Here is a 16,692-nt window from a genome sequence, read left to right on the forward strand (position 1 = left end):
TTCACAGAGCAGAAGTTTTAATTTTAAAGAAGTCCAGTTTATCAATTATTTCTTTCATGGATCATGTGTTTGGTGTTGTATCTAAAAAGATATCACCATACTCAAGGTCATGGGTTTTCTCCTATGTTATCTTCCAGGAGTTTTTTGCGTTTTACATTTTAGGTCTGTGATCCATTTGAATTTATTTTTGTGAAGGGCGTTAGACCTGTGTGTGGACTCATTTTATGCAGGTGGATATTCAGTTATTCCAGCGCCATTTTTAAAAATTAATTAATTAATTAATTAATTAATCTTTGGCTGCGTTGGGTCTTCATTGCTGTGCGCGGGCTTTCTCTAGTTGCGGCGAGCGAGGGCTACTCTTCGTTGCGGTTCCCAGGTTTCTCATTGCGGTGGCTTTTCTTGTTGTGGAGCACCAGCGCTGGACGTGTGGGCTCAGTAGTTGTGGCACTCAGGCTCAGTAGTTGTGGCTCGTGGGCTCTAGAGCACAGGCTCAGTAGTTGTGGCACACAGGCTTAGTTGCTCCACGGCATGTGGGATCTTCCCGGACCAGGGCTCAAACCCGTGTCCCCTACATTGGCAGGCGGATTCTTAACCACTGCACCACCAGGGAAGTCCCCAGTGCCATTTATTGAAAAGACTATTTTTGCTCCAGTGTACTCTCTTTGTTCCTTTGTCAAAGGTCAGTTGACTACATTTATGTGGATCTATTTCTAGCCTCTCTATTCTGTTCCATTGATCCATTTGTGTTTTCTTTCACCAATACCCCACTCTTTTTTATTACTGTAACTTTATAGTAATTCTTTAATTTATTTATTATTATTTTTTAAATTAATTTATTTTTGTCTGTGTTGGGTCTTTGTTGCTGCGCGCGGGCTTTCTCTAGTTGCGGTGAGCAGGGGCTACTCTTCATTGCGGTGCGCGGGCTTCTCATTGTGGTGGCTTCTCTTGTTGTGGAACACGGGCTCTTCGGCATGTGGGCTCAGTGGTTGTGGCTCGCAGGCTCTAGAGTGCAGGGTCAGTAGTCGTGGCACATGGGCTTAGTTGCTCCGCGGCATGTGGGATCTTCCCGGACCAGGGCTCGAACCTGTGTCTCCTGCGTTGGCAGGAGAATTCTTAACCACTGAACCACCAGGGAAGTCCCTATAGTAATTCTTAAGTTAGATGATGTCAGTCCTCCAACTTTGTTCTTCTTCAATATTGTGTTGGCTCTTCTGGGTCTTTTGCGTCTCCCTGTAAACTTTAGAATCATTTTGTAGATATCCATAAAATAACTTGCTGGGCTTTTGGTTGGGATTTCATTGAATCTATAGATTAAGTTGGGAAGAGCTGACATCTTGACAATATTGAGTCTTCCCAATCATGAACATGGAATATCTTTCTACTTATTTAGTTCTTCTTTGATTTCATTAATCAGAGTTTTGTAGTTTTCCTCATGTAAGTCCTATGCATATATTGTTAGGCTTATACATAAGTATTTCATTTTTGGAGGATTCCAGTGTAAATGGTACTTCCAGTGTAAATGAATTTCAAATTCTACTTGTTCATAGCTGGTGGTAACTTTTTATATGGTGTGTTTAATATATTATCCATAATCATACATTCATATACACATACTGTTCATTCATGTGCCAGGCACTGTTCTGGATGGTAGACGTGCAACAGTGAGTAAAAATAGACAGGATGGAGCTTAGTGGGAGGAGACAGACAAATAACTGTGCTAAGCACCCAAAAGGGGAGGTTTCAGATTGCTGTGAAGACACACAGAGCAACAGGAGCTAATCAGTCAGGGGAGCTTCTCAGAAAGAGTGCAGGCCAAGCTGAGGTTTGAAAGAAGCCAAGCTGTTAATGAGGGGAAGGGAGGAGAGTTCCAAGCAGAGGGCACAGATTGTGAGAAGTCTCATGGTAGGGAGAGTCTGACACTTTTGAGAAACTGAAAAAGGCCAGTGGAGTTGGAGCACAAAAAAGTGAGGGGAGGTGTGGTCAGAGAGAAAGCTTGAGAGGAGGGCAGGGACCTGTGACTTTGTGGAACAAAGCTGGGCAGGGATGTGGGGATTGGGATAGAGGAGACAGCATATGGTTAGAACAGTCACTTTCAGAGACCTCTTTACATAAGCTTCACTTCTGTCACAGGTGCAAACAGATGGCTTTTTTTTTCACAGCTCTCTCCTACAAAGAAACATTTTCTTAAATCTCTTTAGGAGGATACACATAGACTAATGGAGAGGAACAAAGCCACACTGAGATGGAGTCCAAGGCACGGCCAGCCCCACTGCCCAGCTCTGGTCTCCCTTCCCCAGAGAGGTCTCACAGAGGGTGTCACTCATTCATGATTGGGCAAAAGGATGAATGTTCTAATGACAGACTTTAAGCATTGTTCACAAGAGTGTAAACCATAAATGAAAACTTGACTGTCAAGCCACCATATTATATGGATATATGAATATATATTAAACAAAAATAGAATAATAAAATGATGCTGTTTTGCACCTTACCCTTTTCCAATCAACAGTAGCTTTCCACGTCAGTACATATAGACCTACCTTATTATTATTGTTTTTTTAATATTCCATTATATAGATATACCATAAATTTTTAACTATATATTACTATAGTTATATTAACCTTTATATTAATGTAGATATATATTAACCATTGTGATTACTAAGTTTTCACTTTTCCAAACAATGCTATAGAACATTTTTGGAAATAATTATTTGTATTTTCATGGGAAAAATTCCTAAAGACGTTATGAGTCAAGGATGTGCGTATTTTTAAAACTTTTGGTTTTATTATAAAACTAATACTTATCAAGAAATGTACAATATAGAAATACATAAAATACAAAGTCAGAAGTCTGCCTGCATCCCAGTTTGGTATGCATCCCTGAAGTATACATTTTACATTGTAAAAGAAATTACCAAATTGCTGTCTAAAAAGGTTGTGCCTGCTTATCCTATCACCAATATGTGAAAATGCTTAATTGCCCACTTTCTTCCCCACACATGTTATTATCAACTCTTTAAATCTTTTCAAATCCAGTACACATTATTTTAAATTGTGCTTTTGCATTTCTTTAACTATTAGTGAATTGGACATCTTATGTTTAATTTTTTTTAATGATGCTTCTGTGAGTTGCCTGTTTTCTTTTGCCTATTTTGCTACAGGGTTATTTATCTTTTTCTTATTAATAAGGGCTCTTATTAAGAGCCCTTTATATGATAAGGGAATTAGTTTGCTACAAAATTTTGGGGGAGCCAGTTTGTATTTTGACTTTGTTTATGATGTATTTTGCCACCCAGAAGTTTTAAATTTTTCTTAAACATCTTTTGAGCCAGCCTTTTTTTCCAAATATAAAGCCTAGGGCAACTTTTTCCGCTGCTTTCCCCAGCTAAAATTCAGCTAAAAGGACATTTTTTTAAAAAAAGGAGGTGGATGGGATAGGGAAACGGCCTGGAGCCCAGGGGTTAGTGCTTTCATTCAGAAGCAGGCTAGCAGGGTTCTTTTCCTTTGGTGATTCAACCAGCCTGCAAGGTGTCTTGCTCATTTGCTCTCTCAAAGCTAGCTCACTTAAGTGTCCCTCCCCTTGCCCCTGCCGTTGAACTTACTCCCAAGGCTCTTGCTTCCAGGGTAAGAATTTTTCCTCTAGCTCCCATCATTCATGAAGCAATACAAACTGAACCACCCTCCCAGCCCCTGCTCTTAGGCAAAGATGACTCCCAATCCATCCAATGCAAACCCCATTTGCCTAATATGAATGACATTTTGGGAGCATTGTGTATATTAGATAAATTTTGTCTACATTTAAAATGTGAGTGACAGTAGTATACACACAACTTGGAGGAAGAACAACTAATAACAAGCAGAAGTGGTACAAGATATGCTTTTGACTGTGATTAAGGAACTGCTGATTAGAACTAGGCTATTAGAAACATCTGGTCACTCATTACCCTGCTTAAACGCCTTTGATGAATCCCTATCTTCTGCAGTATAAAGGCCAAACTGCTTAACATGCGATGTGAGGTCTTTCACATCCTGGTCCTGACCTATTTTTTCAGCCATATAGACAGTATGCTAACCACTTTTATCCACACATGTTTATTGATTACTTGCCAGGCGTTATTCTAGGTTCTAGAATTAGTGGTGGTTCCTGCTTTTACAGGGCTTTCAGACTAGTTGGGGAGACAGATAATCAAGTAAACAATTTATAGGGTGGCCAGGGAGGACCTTTCTGCAAAGGAGACGTCTAAAGTGAGACCTGAAGAGTAAGGAGCCAGCTGTAAGAAGAGTTGGGGGTTGAGAGGACGATGCTCTCAGCAGAGGGCACAGTAACAGCCTTGAAGTCAGAAAGAGTTGGGGTGTTCTAGGAACAAGAGAAGGCTGGCACAGTCAGCTCAGAGGAAGGGAGAAGACCCCAGTGAGGTGATGTTAAACCCAAGGGCAGGGACCAAATTGCACAGTGCATTGTAGACTCTAGTAAAGGAATTTAGGTTAAGCCAAATGAGGTGCTTAAAGCTGGGGTTGGGGTGGAATAGGGATGGTGACAATATAATGTAAAGATCTTTAAATTTTAGCTCATTTTTCTGCTAACAACTCTTTGACGTGAGTATTATTAGTAACTAGTTTTATATGGTGAGGTCACAGAGGAAGGAAGTTGGGTAATTTGCTCAAAGTCTTCCAACCCAGTTGAACTATTGAGCCACTGGATCTGTTTGACTCCAAAGCCGGTGTGCTTAACCTTGACTCTAAATTCTCTATAGTCTAATTGCTTTATTTTGTAAGTGAGAAAATTGAAATTCAGAGAGATTAAAAATAAGCAAGAATAAGGCACTGTTCAAAAAAATTGGACTCTTCAATCTGAAAGGATAAAGAATGAACTTTTTATCTGGTGGAATCTCAGAAAGCTGTGAAACACAAGAAGAGGGCAACGTGGACTTATTCACTGTATACATAAGAACTTGGGGGCATCTTTTGAAGCCTCAAAGAAGTAATTATAGGTCAGATAAAAGGAGGTACTTTTTATACTGTGGGTAGTAAATAGAAGAAGCTGATTATCCCAGATACAGATTGAAAATAAAATAAATTTAGAGTAGCTTTTATGAAGGCTGTAGAGTGAGATAGCAAAGCAGAATCTGTTTTGTATGAAGCATGCTAAAATAACTTATGAAATTGTCCGTCATAGAAGCTTAAATAACTAAGAAAATTAGGAAAAATGAGTGAGGGAAAACTAAATCTATGTATAATAATAAAAAAGGAAAGCAATTTTAGGTGTGATAATTTTGCAATATTTAAAAATTTTAGTTTTTTATGTATTAAGAGGAAATACATAGACTCATAAAATTTTTGTAAGAGTGAGAAGCCACTATAAAGGGATAGAAAGAAGTAATGTCCTCCTCAGTCATCACAGACAGAATAAAATTTTTATTTCCAGGGAAATCCATTTTGATCAGCTGGAAGGGTGTGGTCACATCAGTGCCAGGACCCCAGCTTGACGTCTGAGGAAAAAGCTGAGGCCTCAGTTCTTTTACAACCTCTGCTTCTTGTGCTGCATTTGTCTTTCAAAATATTCTCTCAGCATATGCAGTTGGAGTAACTCTTGCTCAAGAACAAATGTCCTTTATTTCATAAACTAGGAGATTTTTACAACCTCAAATAGAGCAACAATTGAATTTGAGCTTTCTCATATCCCCACTGTCCAGTCAATTCCTGTCAGGCCTGTTGAGAACCCCCAACCCTTGTCAGTTCAGTGCTACTCTTTAGCACCTTAAGGCTGTCACAGTTGAGGGAGGAAGAGTGTACTCTTGGTCTCTAGAAGTTTGGGAATTGCTGAGTTAGAGTTTCATAACCTCAATATCTAATGATTTCTGCTTCTTGGTTTTCTAGTAATTGTCTCACCATGATCAAGGTGCAAGCATGGCCAGCAGCTGGCCTGAGTCCAGCAGCACTTCTTCTGTGGTTCTCTTCCTTTAGGGTATCTCTGGGGGCACCTGCCTCCTTGGTACTCATCACACACCTAGTTGAACTTTCAATATGTCAAATGAACACCGCAACCTTATATTATTAGCCTAGACTGTTGTATATGCAATTAAAAATATTAATGCTACAAAGTAGAAATTGTGAGTTTTGTTCAAACAGTTTTTAAGGGAATTCTGTTGGTCAAAAGTCTACCCAAGCTATGGACAGGAGGATAGTTAGCACCTAAGATATAAATATGAATATGTTTTACTAACATAGAGGCTCTTCATGTTCTGTTCGTTATCTTTAAAGTAACCTCCTGTTGAGAAATGGTATTTCATTTGGGCAAGCCAGCCTTGTATTTTTAAGTGTGAGTGACTCATGCTTGCACTGGTAGCTAATGAAATTATTTTCAGTTCTATGGCTTCTGCCATGACTGGCTTTCTGTTTTAGTGTACCATTTCTCACATTTCAAATCTGTGGAAGTTCTGTGACTCCTAAAGACTCGTCTATTCAGTTATTCATTCATTCAACTGACATCTCCTGAGCATCTACTTTGCTAAGCATTGGGCCAGGTATGGGGATGATGCCAATGGATATATCATAGATCTTGTCCTCAAGGAGGTCACAATCTAGTTAAAAAGACAGGCCTGTGGGAAGATAATTACAATGGAATGTGAAAAGTGCATAGAGATAAAACCCAGAAATTATGGAAGGTCCAAGCAGGAGCCCCTACCTTAACTTGATGGTCAAGGAAGGCTTTCTAGAGGTCGGAACACTTAAACTGGGTTTTTTTAAGTGGGTTGTTTTATTTTTAAAATTCTGCCTTGGGACTTCCCTTGTGATGCAGTGGTTAAGAATCCGCCTATGAATGCAGGGGACACGGGTTCCATCCCTGGTTCGGGAAGCTCTCACATGACGTGGAGCAAATAAGCCTATGCACCACAACTACTGAGCCTGCACTCTAGAGCCCGCGAGTCACAACTACTGAGCCCGCATGCCACAACTTCTGAAGCCCGCGTTCCTAGAGCCCGTGCTCCGCAACAAGAGAAGCCACTGCATTGAGAAGCCTGCGCACCACAACTAAGAGTAGCCCCCGCTTGCCGCAACTAGAAAAAGCCCGCGTGCAGCAGTGAAGACCCAACGCAGCCAAAAATAAATAAATTAAAAATTAAAAAAAAATTAAATAAAATTCTGCCTCATTCAAGAAAGGCTATAAATTTCTTTTAGACAAATTTGAAAAAGTAGCAGAAAAGGGGAAAAATGCAGAGGTATAGAGTCAGAGATGTGGGTAAGAACAATGTGTACAATAATAACCTGTCATATTTATTGAATTATAACATTTACAATGGTTTTCACATTAGGAATGTATCTTATTATTGATGGTGTCTTAGATGTGATGAAACAGGAAATTCATTTATTCAGTAGGTACTTATCAGACACCTGTTATAGATAAGACAGTATGTTTAGCTCTGGGCATCAGTTTTGAGCAAAATAGATGCAGTCCCTGTCATCGTGGTCTTTACAGTGAAGAAAAAGTACAGGATTATGTGAGAAAGCATTAGCAGCAGGGCTTAATTTAGATGGAGAGGTCAGGGAGGGTCTTTTCAAATAACAGATACTTAAGCTGAGATGTGAAAGATTAAGTAGGAATCAGTCACATAACCAGTGAAGCTAAGGGTTCCAGGCCAAGAGAAAGCATGAGAGAAGGTCTTGAGGCTTGAGGTAGCATGAATTGTTTAAGCGGTTGAAGGAAAGCCAGTGCAGATGGCCCTTGGTGGGGTGAAGAATGGGGATAGTAGGGACTGTCATGAGATGAGGCTGGTTCTCCAAAACCTTCTGGAGGAGGTGCCAAATAATACAAGACTCTAGAGGTTATGTGAATGTTTTATCCCAAGTTATTAAGGATTTTAATAGTTATGTGAATGTTTTATCCCAATTTATTTAAAATGATTTTTCAAAGTAATTTAATATTTTATTTATTTATTTATTTGCTTTTGGCTGTGTTGGGTCTTTGTTACTGTGTGCAGGCTTTCTCTTGTTGCTGTGAGCGGGGGCTACTCTTTGTTGTGGTGCGCGGGCTTCTCAATGCAGTGGCTTCTTGTGGAGCACAGGCTCTAGGCGTGTGGGCTTCAGTAGTTGCAGCACGCAGGCTCAGTAGTTGTGGCTTGCAGGCTCTAGAGCGCAGGCTCAGTAGTTGTGGCACACGGGCTTAGTTGCTCCACGGCATGTGGGATCTTCCCAGACCAGGTCCCCTGCATTGGCAGGCAGATTTTTAGCCACTGCGCCACCAGGGAAGTCCCAAGATGAGACATTCTTAAGTCTTACCTGATGACATGGACCAGTTTAATAGCAGTTTACATTACAACACAAAGGGGAACAATATTGGAGTGGGAGAGGGGAGTTTCTTCTTTCTGAAATCTACTGTTTTAACTAGGGAGAAGCGAGGTGGAATGGAAAGAATGTTTGGCTTGTAGTGTAGACATAGACTTGGATCCCAGCTCTACTACTTTTAAGGTCTAAGCCTTGATACAGGCATACCTCGGAGATGTTGTGGGTTCAGTTCTGGACCACCACAATAAAGTGAATATCGCAATAAAGTGAGTCACAATAATTTTTTGGTTTCCCAGTGCATAATAAAAGTTATGTTTACACTATACTGTAGTCTATTAAGTATGCAATAACATTATGTCTAAAAAAACAATGTACAATACCTAATTAAAAATTACTTTATTGCTAAAAAATGCTAACCATCATCTAAGCTTTCAGTGGGTCGTAATCTTTTTGCTGGTTGAGGGTCTTGCCTCGACGTTGATGGCTGCTTGCTGATCAGGGGAATGGTTATTGAAGGTTGGAATGGCTGTGGCAATTTCATAAGACAACAGTGAAATCTGCCACATCGATTGACTCTTCCTTTGGTGAACTATTTCTCTGTATCACGCAGTACTGTTTGATAGTGCTTTACCCACGGAACTTCTTTCAAAATTGGAGTCAATCCTCTCAAACCCTGCTGCTTTATCAACTAAGTTTAAATCTTTTGTTGTAATTTCAACCATCTTCACCAGGAGTAGATTTCCCTCTCAAAAAAAATACTTTCTTTGCTTCTCCACAGGAAGCAACTCCTCATCCATTAAAGTTTTATCATGAGATTGCCCTAATTCAGTCACAACTTCAGGCTCCACTTCTAATGCTAGTTCTCTTGCCATGTCTACCACATCTGCAATTACTTCCTCCACTGAAGTCTTGAACTCCTCAAAGTCATCCATGAGGGTTGGAATCAACTTCTTTTAAACTCCTGTTAATGTTGGTATTTGACCTATTCTCATGAATCACAAATGTCCTTAATGGCATGTAGAATGGTGACTCCTTTCCAGAATGGTTCAATTACTTTGCCCAGTTCCATTAGAGGAATCACTGTCTATGGCAATGAAAAGTATTTCTTAAAGAATAAAAAAAAGTATTTCTTGGGACTTTCCTGGTGGCGCAGTGGTTAAGAATCTGCCTGCCAATGCAGGGGACATGGGTTCGAGCCCCGGTCCAGGAAGATCCCACATGCCATGGAGCAACTAAGCCTGTGTGCCACAAATACTGAGCCTGCGCGCTAGAGCCCGCAAACCACAACTGCTGAGCCCACGTGCCACAACTACTGAAGCCTGCGCACCTAGAGCCCGTGCCCCACAATAAGAGAAGCCCCCACAATGAGGCACCCGTGCACCGCAACAAAAAGTAGCCCCTGCTTGCAACAAGTAGACAAAGCCTGCGTGCAGCAACAAAGACCCAACGCAGCCAAAAATAAATAAATAAATAAATTTCTTTTAAAAAAAAAGTATTTCTTAAAGAATAAGACTTGAGGGCTTCCCTGGTGGCGCAGTGGCTGAGAACCTGCCTGCCAATGCAGGGGACACGGGCTCGAGCCCTGGTCTGGGAAGATTCCACATGCCGCGGAGCAACTAGGCCCGTGAGCCACAACTACTGAGCCTGCGCGTCTGGAGCCTGTGCTCCCAACAAGAGAGGCCGCGATAGTGAGAGGCCCGCGCACCGCGATGAAGAGTGGCCCCTGCTTGCCGCAACTAGAGAAAGCCCTTGCACAGAAACGAAGACCCAACACAGCCAAAAAAAAAAAGAATAAGACTTGAAAGTGAAAATGACTCCTGATCTGTGAGCTGCAGAATGAATGTTGTGTTAATAGTTATGAAAACAATATTAATCTTGTTTTACATCCCCATCAGAGGTCTTGGGTGGCCAGGTGCCTTGTCAATGAGCAGTAATATTTTGAAAGGAATCTTTTTTTTTCCTGAGCAATTGGTCTCAACAGTGGGCTTAAAATATTCAGTAAACCATGTTGTCAACAGGTGTGCTGTCATCCAAGCTTTGTTCCATTTATAGAGCACAGGCAGAGTAGTTTTAGCATAATTCTTGAGGACCCTAGGTTTTGGGGAATGGTAAATGAGCACTGGCTTCAGTTTCAAATCACCATCTCCATTGGCCTCTAACAAGAGAGTCAGCCTGTCCTTTGAGGCTTTAAAGCCAGGCGTTGACATTTCTTTAGCTATGAAAGTCCTAGATGGCATCTTCTTCCAAAATAAGGCTGTTTTGTTTACACTGAAAATCTGTTGTTTAGTGTAGCCACCTTCATTATCTTAGCTAGATCTTCAGGATAACTTGCTGCAGCTTCTTCATCAGCCCTTGCTGCTTCCCCTTGCACTCTTATGTTATGGACAACAGCTTCTTTCCTTCAATCTCACGAACCAACCTCTGCTAGCTTCACATTTTTCTTCTGCAGCTTCCTCACCTCTCTCAGTCTTCATGTAATTGAAGAGAGTTAGAGCCTTGCTCTGTATTTGGCTTTGGCTTAAGGGAATGTGTCTGGTTTGATCTGCCTTCCAGACACTAAAACTGTCTCCATATCGCCAATAAGGCTGTTCCTCTTTCTTATCATTTGTGTGTTCATTGGAGTAGAACTTTTAATTTCCTTCAAGAACTTTTTCTTTGCATTCACAACTTGGCCAACTATTTGGTGTTAAATGCTTTCAGCCTATCTCAGCTTTTGATGCACCATCCTCACTAAGCTTAATCATTTCTAGCTTTTGACTTAAAGTGAGAGACCTGCAACTCTTCCTTTCACTTGAATACTTAGAGGCCATTATAAGGTTATTAATTTGCCTAATACCAATATTGTTGTGTCTCAGAGAATAGGGAGGCCCAAGGAGAGGAAGAGACAGGGAAAGAGCCAGTAGTTGGTGGAGCAGTCAGAACACACACAACGTTATCAATTAGGTTCGTCATCTTATGTGGGTGCGGTGCAGCACCACAAAACAATTACAGTAGTAACATCAAAGATCACAGATCACCATAACAAATATAACAATAATGAAAAAGTTTCAAATATTGTGAGAATTATCAAAATGTGACACAGAGATGAAATGAGCAAATCCTGTTGGAAAATGGTGCCAATAGACTTGCCTGAAACAGGGTTGCCACAAACCTTCAATTTGTAAAAAAGCCATATCTGCAAAGTACAATCAAGCGGAGCACGATAAAATGAGGTATGCTTGTATCTGTTAAAAAGCCGCAGCAGGGGCACAGGACACTTTTGCTCTTTACTTCCAGCCCTACTCAGAATGCACCTTGTGTTCACCCCAGCCGTTCTTTTCTCCTTCCCCCATTTTAGTGTGACCCTCCTTCCCTGCTCTAACCCCTTGGCCTACCTTTCTTCCCATTTATTCCTCCCTTTGCTGCTCCAGGAGATGGCTGGTGGAAGTGGTGGTCATAACACCTCTTTGCCTTCTAAGTAAAGAATTTGTGGTGGGATTGGAAGTGAGGCTCTCTGTTCTGGAAGTGAGGTATAGCTTCCACTCTAAATACATGAATTATGAAGGGATGGAGGTTTGCGGTGGGGGGAGGAAAGGATGTTTCATTACTTCTGTACTCCTTTCATGTCTGGCTCCTTTTCCTTCTGTCACACCAAGATTTCCTGTATAACTCAACTCTCCAATGTCACTTTCATCTTTCTCTACTTCTGGAAATTATAGACCCTTTTAGAAGATTCTGGGAGCCTCTGGCCAATACTTCTTTTAATCTACCCTCTTAGAGTATAATGTCTAAGGCCAGGAACGTTCATATAACAAAAGTTTATTAAGAAATTATTAGGCAGGCCCTGTGTTAAGTGCTGAAGAGACAGAGATGAATAAGATGCACCCCTCCTCTCAAGGAACTTACAGTCTACCGAGTGAGATAGGCAAGCAAAGTCATCATTTAGTGGGATAAGGATTCTAGAGGAAGATTGTATGAGGTAATGAGGACATTGAGAACAGAGTGCCAAATGATGATGATAAGTCAGGAAAGTCTTCTTAGAGAAGGAGGTACTTTAACACAGATGTGAAGAATAAATAGGAGTCTGCTGTCTGAAAGGGGGAGGGATTGTGTTTCAGATGGAGGAAATAGCCAAAGCAAATGCAAGGCAGCAGGGCTTATTCAGGATACTGCAAACCCATAGTTTGGCATGACCAGACAATGGCAGTAGTGATTGAAAATGGAGAGAAAATGAAATGTTTAAGAATATATCCCACTGACGAGTAATGTTCTATTTCTGAACCTAAGTGGTGGGTATATGGGAGTTCATTATATCACTCTTTCATTCAACAGATATTTGCGTGTGTGTGTGTGTGTGTAATTTCTGGAAGCCCATTATGTGCTTTAGCATAGTAGGAATAGAAAATTCCATAGAATTTTCTACCTCAAAAACATGCCTTAAGGGTTATATGAATTACTTAGTAACCATATGGAGTATCAGTGTTAATGTCAGGGTTCAGAGGAAGGGGTGTTGATGATTTGGGATTTTTCTTCTGCTTCAATTCATAGCCTAGAGGGACACTTAGTTTTTGTTATAGGTTTGTTTGAATTGTCACATAAAGCATTCATTTTTTGTGAACATTCACAATGGGGTATCAAAAATGAACCAAGCAGATTCCATGTTGCCAAGCTGCTTATGATTTAATAGGGGAGCTAGGAAAGATGTGCACATGTGCTGTATGAAAAGCAAATTATGTGTGTGGGAGTTTGGGGAAGGAGAGAGAATCACATGGGTCAGATTTTTTGGGATTCGGGGACTGGTCATTTACTATTAGTGCTGTCAGTCTTGTTCCCGAAGTGTCTGAGGCATCAGAAACAATTACTCTTGGTGCCCACCCTTTAGGGTTCCTTGACTGACAAAATGCAAGTTAGCAAAACTTCCAGTGAGTCATCTGCATTAATCAAGGACCTCTTGAGTGTTGTCCTCGTGGTAGGATACAATAAGAAAAATGCCTGCTACCTCCTTACGCACACAGGATGGGTGTAACCCCTGAGAAGCCATGCTGGGCTGAACCAGTGCTGTTTGGTGCCCCTCTCTGCACACACCAGTGCAGGCATGTCCTCTGAACCCACCTTTCCAGTGCTTTCCCATTAGACTCAGTCAGAATTACCTCATCATAAATTGTATTGTAGAAGGACAGATGGTTTTTATTTTCCTTGCAAGCTACTATGCAACTTAAATCTGTGCTAGCATTCTTTTCTCAGATTTTGACTGTTTCCATAAGATTTAGCCCATCTCCATTTTTGCCCTTACTCTCCTTTCTAATTAGGGGTACCTTTGAATTGTCATAAATCTTTGATGTGTGTTTATATTTTAGTGTATCTATTTTAAGCCTTTTTCTCTCTTCTTCATCTCCTACAGTTTTTGTGGCTTTAGTCACGGTACCTCAGATCCCAAATCCTTGTTTTTCCTTCTCCTGCAGTTCCTACATCAGTGTTTACCCTTTCTTTGCCTACTACTCCATGAATCTCTTCCCTGAGTCTCTGACTCCTACCCCATCTCAGCTGTGCTTTGTGGCTTCAGGAAAAATCCTGAGGTGGGTCTGTGATGTTTGCCTTTGCTACCTCTCATCCCCATTCTCCTGACTTTGTTTCCTTCCCTTGTCCTACCTCTGTCTTAAATGAAATCAAGACAAATGCCCCACTAAGTGTGGGCAAGGAGCTGAGCCAACCTCTAGGGGGTTCAAAGATGGCTTAAGGAGCATGCAGCCTAGTGTAGGAGGTGGACAGATCCATAAATAACTAAAATAAGGTCTGAGGAATCATAAGTGAGATATTTGAGGGACTCACAAGGTAATGAGGGGTAAAACTAGAGCAGCGTGAGTAAAAAAGGGAATGCGGAGCATTGCAGGAAAGTCACACCCTCTATTAGCTAGTGGAGACAGCTGGTGACAGAGCTGTTACGTGACACTGGACCCTCCCTTGTCTTGCTGGGAGCTCTGTTGGGGCTGGTTCACTTTGGCTTGGGTTATCTGTCGCTAACTGCTTCTGCTTCACCAGGTACCTGAGCAGACTCAGTGGGTAGGTGTGTCCAGCCCTATTTCTGATTTCTCCCTGACTCTTGCTGCCACATCCCATTTCTAGGTTTCTCATGGGATCTTGGGACCTTGCCTTCTTGTCTTCCTTCCCAGCCTTCACACTGGATGTGGCTGAACAAGCTTAGTCCTCTTCCTCAGGGCTGCCATGTGTATTTTCACTGGGGGTCTAAGGGGAGAGTGGAAAATAGGGCTGGAGGTGATAGAGGCAATAGGAAGGGGCATTGTCAAGTTGAGCTTCCTCTCCGTTTCAGCATCTAAGTTATATATACCTTCCAAACTGACCCAGTTCTGGTATAGTTGTTTCTGCAGAGCTACCGATCTCATTGGTTAAGATGGAAAAGAATCATAAAAAGACAGTGGTAATAATAGACTGACTTCTGACCTGTTTCTCTTTGGATACCTTCCCCAGAGATAGAGATAGGATAAAGGGGAAGTTGGTTGTCAGAGTGATGTTTGCTATTTAAATATCTTGTCTCTGGTGAGTGTAAGGGCCTTAGCCTCTGTCTACTATCTGTAAGTGTTGTTAACACCTAGCTCTTGGAAATCTAACCTTTGGCAAAGTACCTACTCATTACTGTTTCCAAAATACTGTGGAAATCTGAACTGGAGCTTGCTATTGACAAAACACAAAGGTGCTTCTTTCCAGATTTAGTTGAAAATCTCCTCATGTTTAGAGCAGGTCAACAATGCTTCTACACACTCACCTTGGACTCATTTTGCTTTTCGTGTTTTCATCAGCCAGAGTAGTAGGTTATTTCATGACTCTGAATCTAATGTTTTACATATCTTTTTTGGAACTAGTAAATCCTTCCAGAGAAAGTTACAGAGATACTGGCTTTCTAAACTAAGCTTCAGAGTGGAAGCTGTTAGTACACAGAAATGTTTATTGAATGAGTAAGATTTTAGTAATATGTACAGATATTACTCAGTTTAACAGACTGTGTAACTGAGGGAAAAGTTATGAAACAAATTTTAATAACATATTTGACATATAACATTAGCAATCACTTCTTATGGAAAGAACACTTAGTAACAATCTCAACCTGTACTTATATATTGGTTATGCTTTTCACAAAGTTTCTATGCATATAAGCCCTTGAGATAAACTAGGTGAGTCCTGCTGTCATCCCTCATTTTACAGATACCTGAAATAAAGGCTAAAAGACCAATCTGATATCCTAGGGTTAGAACCCATAACTTAGTTTAGTACGCTGTCCTCTGCAAACTGTTCAGACAAAAAGTTTGCATGAATCTGTGTTAATAAGAGATAAATAAAGCAAAGTGTAAGTTTGGGGGGTTTTTTTGTTGTTGTTTTGTTTTGCTTTTGTTTTTGTTTTTTACCATACTCACTTTTATTCAATTTAAGGATTGGCATTCTTTTATTCTGGGATTATTTCAACAAATACTGAGGGCCCAGCTGTGTACCAGGTACACAAGCACTTGATATAGTGTTGAACAAGACAGATATGGAACTTACGTTCTAACAAAGTAAGAAAAATAATAAATAAGTAAACAAGAAATAACATAACAATAAGTAAATTCAGGTAGTTAGAAGAGCTCTGAAGAAAACAGAGAAAGGCTGGTGTTGGTGATATTTTCCTATGTGATATATTCCTGAAAATGGACACCAGGGTTTATAGTGTACATATGTTTTAAAGGGAGATTCCTTTCTGAGGAATCCAAGCAATCATAAAACCTCTCTTCATTGTGGTGTTTGGAGGATTCATTCCTGTTCTTTTTCTTCAAAATTGACCTGAAGTCCAAAATTGGCTTAAATCTAGAGAGTGTTTAGTTGAGGCTAAAGATGTGCTGTTTCAGGAACTCCTCTTGACACCTCTTTCATGATGTTGAGGCTATGAGAGCCAGTCTTATTGCTGGGCAAATATTCCATTTTTACCATTTTCACTCATCTTTATAAAATAATGAAGACAAAATACTAGGCAACAGTGCTTTCTCAGTTTTTAAAAATTAGCAACAGAACTTTCTTTAAAGAAAATTCCAGATACCCAGTATGTAAAACAGCTGTGGCTCCTCTGCTCCACACCATAATGATCCCCCACGAATACTTTAGAAATCACTAAGGCTTTGCAGAACACAGGATGAAAACTACAATAAAAAACTCAATTCAAATCTTGTGATAAAAAGATAGCTGTGTGGTGAAACTGGCACAGGCACCACACCAGAGCTTCCAAATCATGTTCTGAAATCCATGGAGGTCCTCATTCAGTGAGAAAACAGATTTATATGTACATTTTCATCTAAAATTACATTTTCAGGTAGCATTTTTTATATAAGGCAAAGTCAAATTTTAATGGAAGCTATTTCTTCAGAGCATACTTCCCCCCGCCCC

At 40.6% G+C, this 16,692-nt stretch overlaps 1 protein-coding gene across 1 annotated transcript in view; it reads left to right on the forward strand.

The window, feature by feature from the left end:
- Positions 1 to 16,692, forward strand: part of MYO5A (myosin VA) — a 196,046-nt gene that overhangs the window by 54,503 nt on the left and 124,851 nt on the right. The gene's annotated exons all lie outside the window — the stretch shown is intronic.

The sequence above is a fragment of the Eubalaena glacialis genome, chromosome 2 (genome assembly GCF_028564815.1).
Source record: "Eubalaena glacialis isolate mEubGla1 chromosome 2, mEubGla1.1.hap2.+ XY, whole genome shotgun sequence".
NCBI classification, from domain to species: Eukaryota; Metazoa; Chordata; class Mammalia; order Artiodactyla; family Balaenidae; genus Eubalaena; species Eubalaena glacialis.